Source organism: Vigna umbellata, chromosome 6 (genome assembly GCF_029865625.1).
Source record: "Vigna umbellata cultivar VRB3 chromosome 6, Vumbellata_1.0, whole genome shotgun sequence".
NCBI classification, from domain to species: domain Eukaryota; kingdom Viridiplantae; phylum Streptophyta; class Magnoliopsida; order Fabales; family Fabaceae; genus Vigna; species Vigna umbellata.
Window position 1 is genome coordinate 27,352,602 of NC_142170.1, and position 7,253 is coordinate 27,359,854.

General features: G+C 34.0%; 1 long non-coding RNA gene across 4 annotated transcripts; it reads left to right on the forward strand.

Annotated features, from left to right (window-relative positions):
- The first annotated feature begins 1,363 nt into the window (after positions 1-1,363).
- On the forward strand, positions 1,364-4,861 carry LOC148197100 (uncharacterized). 4 transcript variants are annotated; one of them, XR_015780424.1, is made up of 6 exons: positions 1,364-1,875; positions 2,472-2,549; positions 2,737-2,815; positions 2,965-3,186; positions 3,333-4,128; positions 4,374-4,861. It is a non-coding gene; the product is annotated as an uncharacterized LOC148197100 (long non-coding RNA). The 4 variants fall into 4 exon arrangements; XR_015780423.1 differs by having other exon boundaries at positions 1,366-1,875; positions 3,333-3,495; positions 3,948-4,861; XR_015780421.1 differs by having other exon boundaries at positions 1,367-1,875; positions 3,333-4,861.
- The last annotated feature ends 2,392 nt before the right edge of the window (positions 4,862-7,253 follow it).

The window sequence follows — 7,253 nt, forward strand, 5'->3', positions numbered from 1 at the left end:
CCAAACAAGATTACGAGAATGCAGTTCTGGTGTGAATTTGTTGCTTGTCTTTCTCTCTACTTTTTCAAATGCTTTTGTTTAGCTGATGTTGGAAGCAAAAACACTAAAAAGAGCATTCGAGTCTATTGTGGCACCTCTGGATTTCTTTTGTTTATTAGTCTGTCTGAAAATATCTTTTTAACAATTTTGTTTACAGTTTTTTTACAACAACTAGTATCGATTTCAAATATACGGACTGTTGTCAAAATTTATTAAAAAAAAGTTGTTAAAATATCTTCTGAAAAATCTAAACAATAGGAATGGCAATAATAGACCCTTTTTGTTCTGTCCTTTTCCTGCGTCCCATGATCTTGTTATGAGTTGCTCCATATATGTTCGGTCTGTAACGAACGAAATTGTTCTAGCCATTGGAACATTTTAGATATTATTGTGTTCTGGAATAACTTACAAATACATTCAGAAATGTCTATCACAAACAATCCAAAAAATGAAAGCTTAATATTGCAAGGGTTGAACAATAAAATATAAACAGAAGAACAAAAATCACACACAAAAATAAAATAACCTGAGTTGACTAAAGTAGGCTTAATACCTATTATGGTCCCTATTTTCGTCAAGTGCGTTCGATTTGGTTCTGGTTATTTTTTTCTGTTCAATGTTGTCCAAAAGAATGTAATTTTTGTTTAATTTAATCCGTTTTACAAACAACATTTAAATCGTTAACGACCACCGTTCCAGCTGTGCAATCTTCTTCTGAGATGGCATTTAACTTCTGTCACGTCACCATTCGTTTTCAGCCAGCTTTTCCTGATATGGTGACACATCCATCGGCGAACCCTGTAATTGGTCTTGGGTTGTGTTGTAATGCTTCAGATTTTCTCTGCTTCTACTCATCCTTGTTTTGCTACTCTTTTGCTTAAGTTTTCCCTCTTTGCCAACTTTTGGTGCAAGTGTTTCAAACTCAACAAAAGACAAGCCCGAACTATCTTGCTTACCAGTAAACACAAATCTCTCATTCTCCTTAACTAGGTTTAACTTCTCCAATTTCTCCAACAAATCCTCTCCAATTTCACATTTTCCAAATGTAGTCACATTCTCCAAACTAGGTTTAGCATCAACTTTACTCTTGCGAACACTAGTGGAAAATATACTTTTTATAGCTATTTTTTATACTTTTTAAAATTTATCAGCTATAAAAAGTGGTGTGGTGACAATTTTGTAAATATAAGAAACTTTTTTACACCGGTTATAATAAAAATAGGTATAAAAAGTAGTATGGTGGCATTATAGTAAAAAAAATACAAATATTTTATACCGATTATGATTCAAATAGGTATAATTTTTTTTTATTTTATCCCTCTTAACCGAATAGCCGGTGTAGATTAATATTTTCTCTTTTGAATTATGCAATTTCTTTCTCCTTCTCATTCTTAGTCCTTCGTTCTCCTCTCTTATCCTTCGTTTCAGTGTCCATTGTAGCCACCTAGCCTAGATCCGCAACATCTCCTGCGTCCACGACGGTGACCTCAACCCTAGCCTAGCTCCTCTCTTACCTCAGCCAACTAACGGTGGCGGTGAATTCGAAAACGAAGAAGAAAGAACTCTTGTCTCGGTGTGCAGCGCCGAATCCATGGCAAGGCTGACGGAGATGGCGACGTTCTGAGTCCCGTTCTGTACCGCAAAGTTGCGCGGATTTGTGAAGTTCCACAACCTCGCTAAGATTTCGCGGCCAAACAAGAATAATAAGAGGAAGGAGGGAATGGAAGTGGAAGACGGTAGGCCGTGGGGCATAACGATTTCCGTGGTTGAGGTACAAAGACCAGTGGAACAAAGACGAACAACTAACAGCCACGACAACAGATGTTCTCTCTGGAGGTACAAAAAATGTTCCTATTTTGCTCTTAGACTCTAATTTGGACTGCAATTGTGTTAGTTATATGGGTAAGTTGTCTTTGTTTGTGTGCTAAACCAAGAAGCTGAACATAGAAATGAAAATTCTCGTGGAGAATTGAAAGAGATAAAGTCACGAAAATTTTGAGTCTATTACAGGTGTTTGAGATTATAGAGGATTATTTTAGGGTTTTATATGTTGGATTTTGAGTCTATTACAGGTGTTTAACTTTTCATGTGCTATATTATTTTTAATGATTTTGTTGACTCCAGTCTTTGAGGTTGATTTTAAGCCTCTAAAAGTTTTTTTGTTGAGAAAGAAAGCATGTATTTTACATCAATATTTCCAATATGGTAAATGTTTTCTTTCCAATCGTGAAATTCACACTGCTTGTTAGAATTATAGTCGACAATGTACATATACATGTACCAAAGAATCATGGAGTGTTTGTGGTATGATGATATGGGGATTCTTTTTTCTTACATGTATTGGGTTAGGGATCACTTATAACACAAATCTGCATCAATTTTAAAGTACCAAAGCTTATCAATTTTAAGCTGACTATTGACTTTTCTTCTAGGATATTACTTCTAGCTCTTTTGATTGCAGAATTGACTTTCTTATGGAGATCTCATCTATCAGAGAATTAGCTGATATGGTAAGAATTATGAATATCTCTTGTAAATAATGATATTTGAATCTAGGGTAACTTTTTGAGTATGAGAAACAGAGCCAAGTGTATGTAACACACGTCCAGTACTTATTTTTGCTTCTTGCTTCTGATTGATCTATATTGGATAGTCTATAATACTATGGCTCAATCTTCAGACATGATGCCCTTGCAGATGAATTAGCCATGCTGAAGCAAGTAAATGAGTTTGCTGCAAAGGGTCTCAGTCCTCCAAGAAAGAATGGATTTGCCAGGTACTATTTCTTTTGAAAACAAGTTAATTTAATTTGTCAAGTCTTCCTCTTAAGTTCTCAAAAATATTTGATCTTTGAGGTACTGATGCATAGAAGATATGATGGATAACATATGTTTTCCTGGCTGCTTTTAAAATTGTATTTCCCAGGGCATCCTCCATGTCACCAAATGCAAGAATGACCAGAATAGCTTCACTTGAGAACATGCTGAGTATATAATCTAATTCACTTGTTGCAATACCTTCTAAACTTTCTGAGGCAGAAGAACGAGAAAGAGCCATCTCTAATCGTGGACGCTGGAATCAATTGCGTTCATTAGGAGAAGCGAAGAATTTGCTTCAATATATGTTTAATTCTGCTGCACATGCTAGGTCCTTTGACCTATACCTTTTCTCTCTATAATTAATTATATTTTTTTCTTCAATTCTCTATAAATAAGATAACTAAACAATTTTCTAATTGAACAAAGCACAATTGTGATATTGTATACTGTTATGAATTTGTGTGTTGACAATAGGTGCCAACTCTGGGAGAAGGACATGGAGTTAAGGGAAATGAAAGATCAAATAAAAGAACTTGTTGGTCTCTTACGCCAAAGTGAGATGATGAGAAAAGAAGTTGAGAAGGAACTAAAAGTGAGAGAACAAGCTAATGGAAGCACACTGGCTACACCACCTTCCGTAAGAATATTGTTACTGAGTTATCTGCTAATTACATTTACTAAAAACTTTAATTAATAAGATTGGAATTCAACTTACTTCCTCATAAGGTAATTTCTTCTTTTTGATGGACGTATTCAGCGCGTCAATTTTGTTATATTTGGTATAGCTAGTTATAGATTCCAAGTACCATAGTTAAAGATTCCAAAGTAAAAAGTTTGTTCTAATTATTTAGTTAAAAGTTTTGAAATTTTGATAGGAAATTTTATTTGGTCCAGAGGGATATTGAAAAAGGAAAATTAATTACTGCATTAATTACTGCATTAAGCTTTAATAAAACTCATGGATTTTATTAAAGTTTTAGAGAAAATCTCTACAGGGAAAATTTATTCATGTAATAATAATAGATCATATATTCTAACTGCTATTTTGTTCCCCTTGACGTGCTCATGAATTTCTTGGCTTTCATGTAGGTTATGCAGAGAATGATATACGTGCTGAATTTTTGTATGATTATAGAAGGAAAGAGTTAGGCTTTGCTATATATTAGGTGATATGTTTTAGGATCAGTCCTATTCATGTGGCTCAGTATTTTTCGAACCACAAGAATTATCTTAGACACATGCATTGGAAATAATAGAGCACTAGGTGCAGGTAAATTAATGGTGACCATTCTTTTTTAAATTTGTCTTCAGTTAAAACTTCTTGCAAACCACTGTCAAACCTGTGGTCTCAAAAAATTGTATAGTCCAATATTCTTTAAACGAATACATAACTGACCTTTCAACTTTTCATTTTGCTATATTTTGTGCTAATTATTAGTTATATATAATTCGAACATTATTATCCAAAAAAGTTTAGTATGGTATTGATCTAACATCCATCGTTTCTTTCAACAGAGTAATATAATTGGTTGTTGAAGTAATGTATATGCCTGCCAGTCTTCAATAATGTTGTCCAAATCTTGGAAATTTTGCCATAATTTTTCACATATGGATGATCTTGGAGGTATGTTGCAATGTAATGTTTGGACAAAGGTACCCAAATAATGAAAAACGAAGATGTCGCTTGCTTGAAGACAATCGTAGATTCTGGACAGACAAACTATCTTGGAAAATAGTCTGTTCATACTAACAGTACAAGTACAAGACACAAAAGAAAGACTTTTTTGTCAAGTCTTGGGAAGCTTATTGTGTATGTTATTCTTTATTGCAAGTTCTTACGGTCCTATGGTGTTTAAGAAAATTGATTTTTGTATATAGGTTCTATGTTGTAGCATTTTTCACATAACAGGAGGAAATTCCTGTGTAGTTTTTTAGTTCTCTAGTACTGGACGTGTGTTATTTTATTATTTAGTAGTTTATGATATGTTTTCTTAGTTATTTAATTGATCATGGTCATTGTTACTTTATAATTTTATATTATTTTGATAATATTTGTAGAAAACGTATATTATTTGTCTTGGAAGTACATAGTATCAATCTTATTTAATAGTTCTTTACAAGTTTCAATGTACATGTAACAGGATGTTCACGAGGAGTAGGCGATATTTTTTTTAACATTTTGTAGATGGTTAGATGTATTTAATATTATATTTTGAGTTTAGGAACTATTTTTTTGTGTAACTAGGTTAGGTAAAAATATTTAGGAACTTTGTTAGGTAAATATAACATTGAGTTTAGGAACTATTTTGATGTGTTAATAATAGAAAATATATTGATTATATTTTGAGTTTAGGAACTATTTAATATTACATTTTGAGTTTAGGAACTATTTTTTGTGCAATTATGTTAGGTAAAATTATTTAGAAACTTTGTTAGGTAAATATAATATTGAGTTTATAAACAATTTAGATGTGTTAATAATAGAAAATATATTGATTATTTTGCTCGTTATAGATTATTTAGACTATATTTTGGGATTGATATGGATAGTAGCACATGCAAATCTGCATTTTAAAAGAACTCACTTTTTACACCGGTTATGACTCTAATAGGTATTAAAAAAGTTTCATTTTTTATACCTATTTTAATTTTGACAAGTATAAAAGTAAGTCTTTTTATGTGAGATTTTCCATACCTGTTCTACGAACATTAGGTGTAAAACCATTCTTTTATACCTACTCTCGGATCGGTATAGAAAAACAAATACTTCTATACCTCCTACTTTTATACCCGCTCAAAAACAGGTATAAAAAGTCATTTTTAACAGGTATAAAAAACGTTTTTTGGCATAGTGGAATATTACTACCAACAGAGTCATTCACATTCAGATTCTTCAACTAACATAAAACTTCATGAGTTGAGTTCTCAGTAGCAGCATTATTACCTCTTCCTTTCTTAATGTTCAATTTCTTCCTCAGGTCATTCCATAGGTCCGATTCGCTAAAACATGTTCCACCTTCATTTACAATCTTCAACTTGTTCATCTGTTCAGAGACCGAGTTTTCGTCAACATGCGAAGAAGTATTAGTAGCGAACACGAACTCACCGCGGCGTTAGGATTTTCGGAATCGATCGTCGATTAGTGGCATTGGCGGAAGCATCGTTGCGAAATGGATTGAAAGCGGGGGCGTTGTTGGGCTTCCGAACCTTGACGAATCTGGGCCGGGACAGGCCCGGAACGGAAGAGGTGCTACTGAACGTGAAACCTGAGGTTGAGGTCGTCGTATTCGCTTTTGGATTCGAAAACCTATTATCGTTACTCGCGTTGGGTGATTCCATTGGTTGGCTCGGTCGTTTTGGATTTTCGATAATCCAAATCAAGGACAAAGGAGGTGGCGCTTCCCTAGTGAGAAGGAGCAAGTCGCCAGAGACGCGTCGGAATCATTGGAGTAGTGATTGAATCAACGATTCTTCTTCGTCGGGTTTCAACAATCATTGGAACGCAAAGCAACAAAATATGTCTACTCTAAATTCAAAAATAGCAGCTAATAATTAATTTCTTCGACGACGGTGGTGGCGGTGGCGTTAGGGTTCGGTGGCGGCGCTAAGGTTAGAGAGAAAGTTGGCGCTAAGGTTAGAGAGAAAGTAGGGTTTCGGTTTCTGGGCTGAAGGTTGAAGAAGATGGTGACGTGGCAGAAGTTAAATGCCATCTCAGAAAAAGATTGCACAGCTGGAGCAATGGCCGTTAATAATTTAAACGCCGTTTGCAAAAAGGACTAAATTGAACAAAAATTACATTCTTTAGGACAACATTGAAGAGAAAAAAAATTGGGACCAAATCAAACGCACTCGACGAAAATAGGGACCATCAAGGGTATTAAGCCACTAAAGTATTAATAAACTTCAATCTACGTTCACAAAAGGAATTAAGTATAAATCATAGATTACAACTGAGAAGTTTCTTTCTAAGCAAACTCGCACAATAATATAACTCAAACGTTAGCTTTCTACTAAAATTATAAAGCAAAATATATTATAGTTGACAACATCAGACATGTCTATTTGCATGAGAAAGATAAGTGAACAATGTTTCTCAAAACATAACTATATAGACACTAGATGGTCTCGTTAGGCTATTCTACCAGATTGTACAAAAAGTCAATAAACATTGAGATTAGTTAGTCTAACGAGATAGCCTATTCATATCGTCTATTAAGATGGTCTATAGCATATAAATACAAGAGAGTTTAATGTGTAGACAATCTAGGAAGCTTTCATATAAAATTGTATTGAGCCAATTTTTCACAAATCTTCACCTTGGTTCAACATAAGTCTTTTAAACAAGAGTTGTTATCTACCACTAAATCCATAGCAGACTTAACCACTGATCCAAGC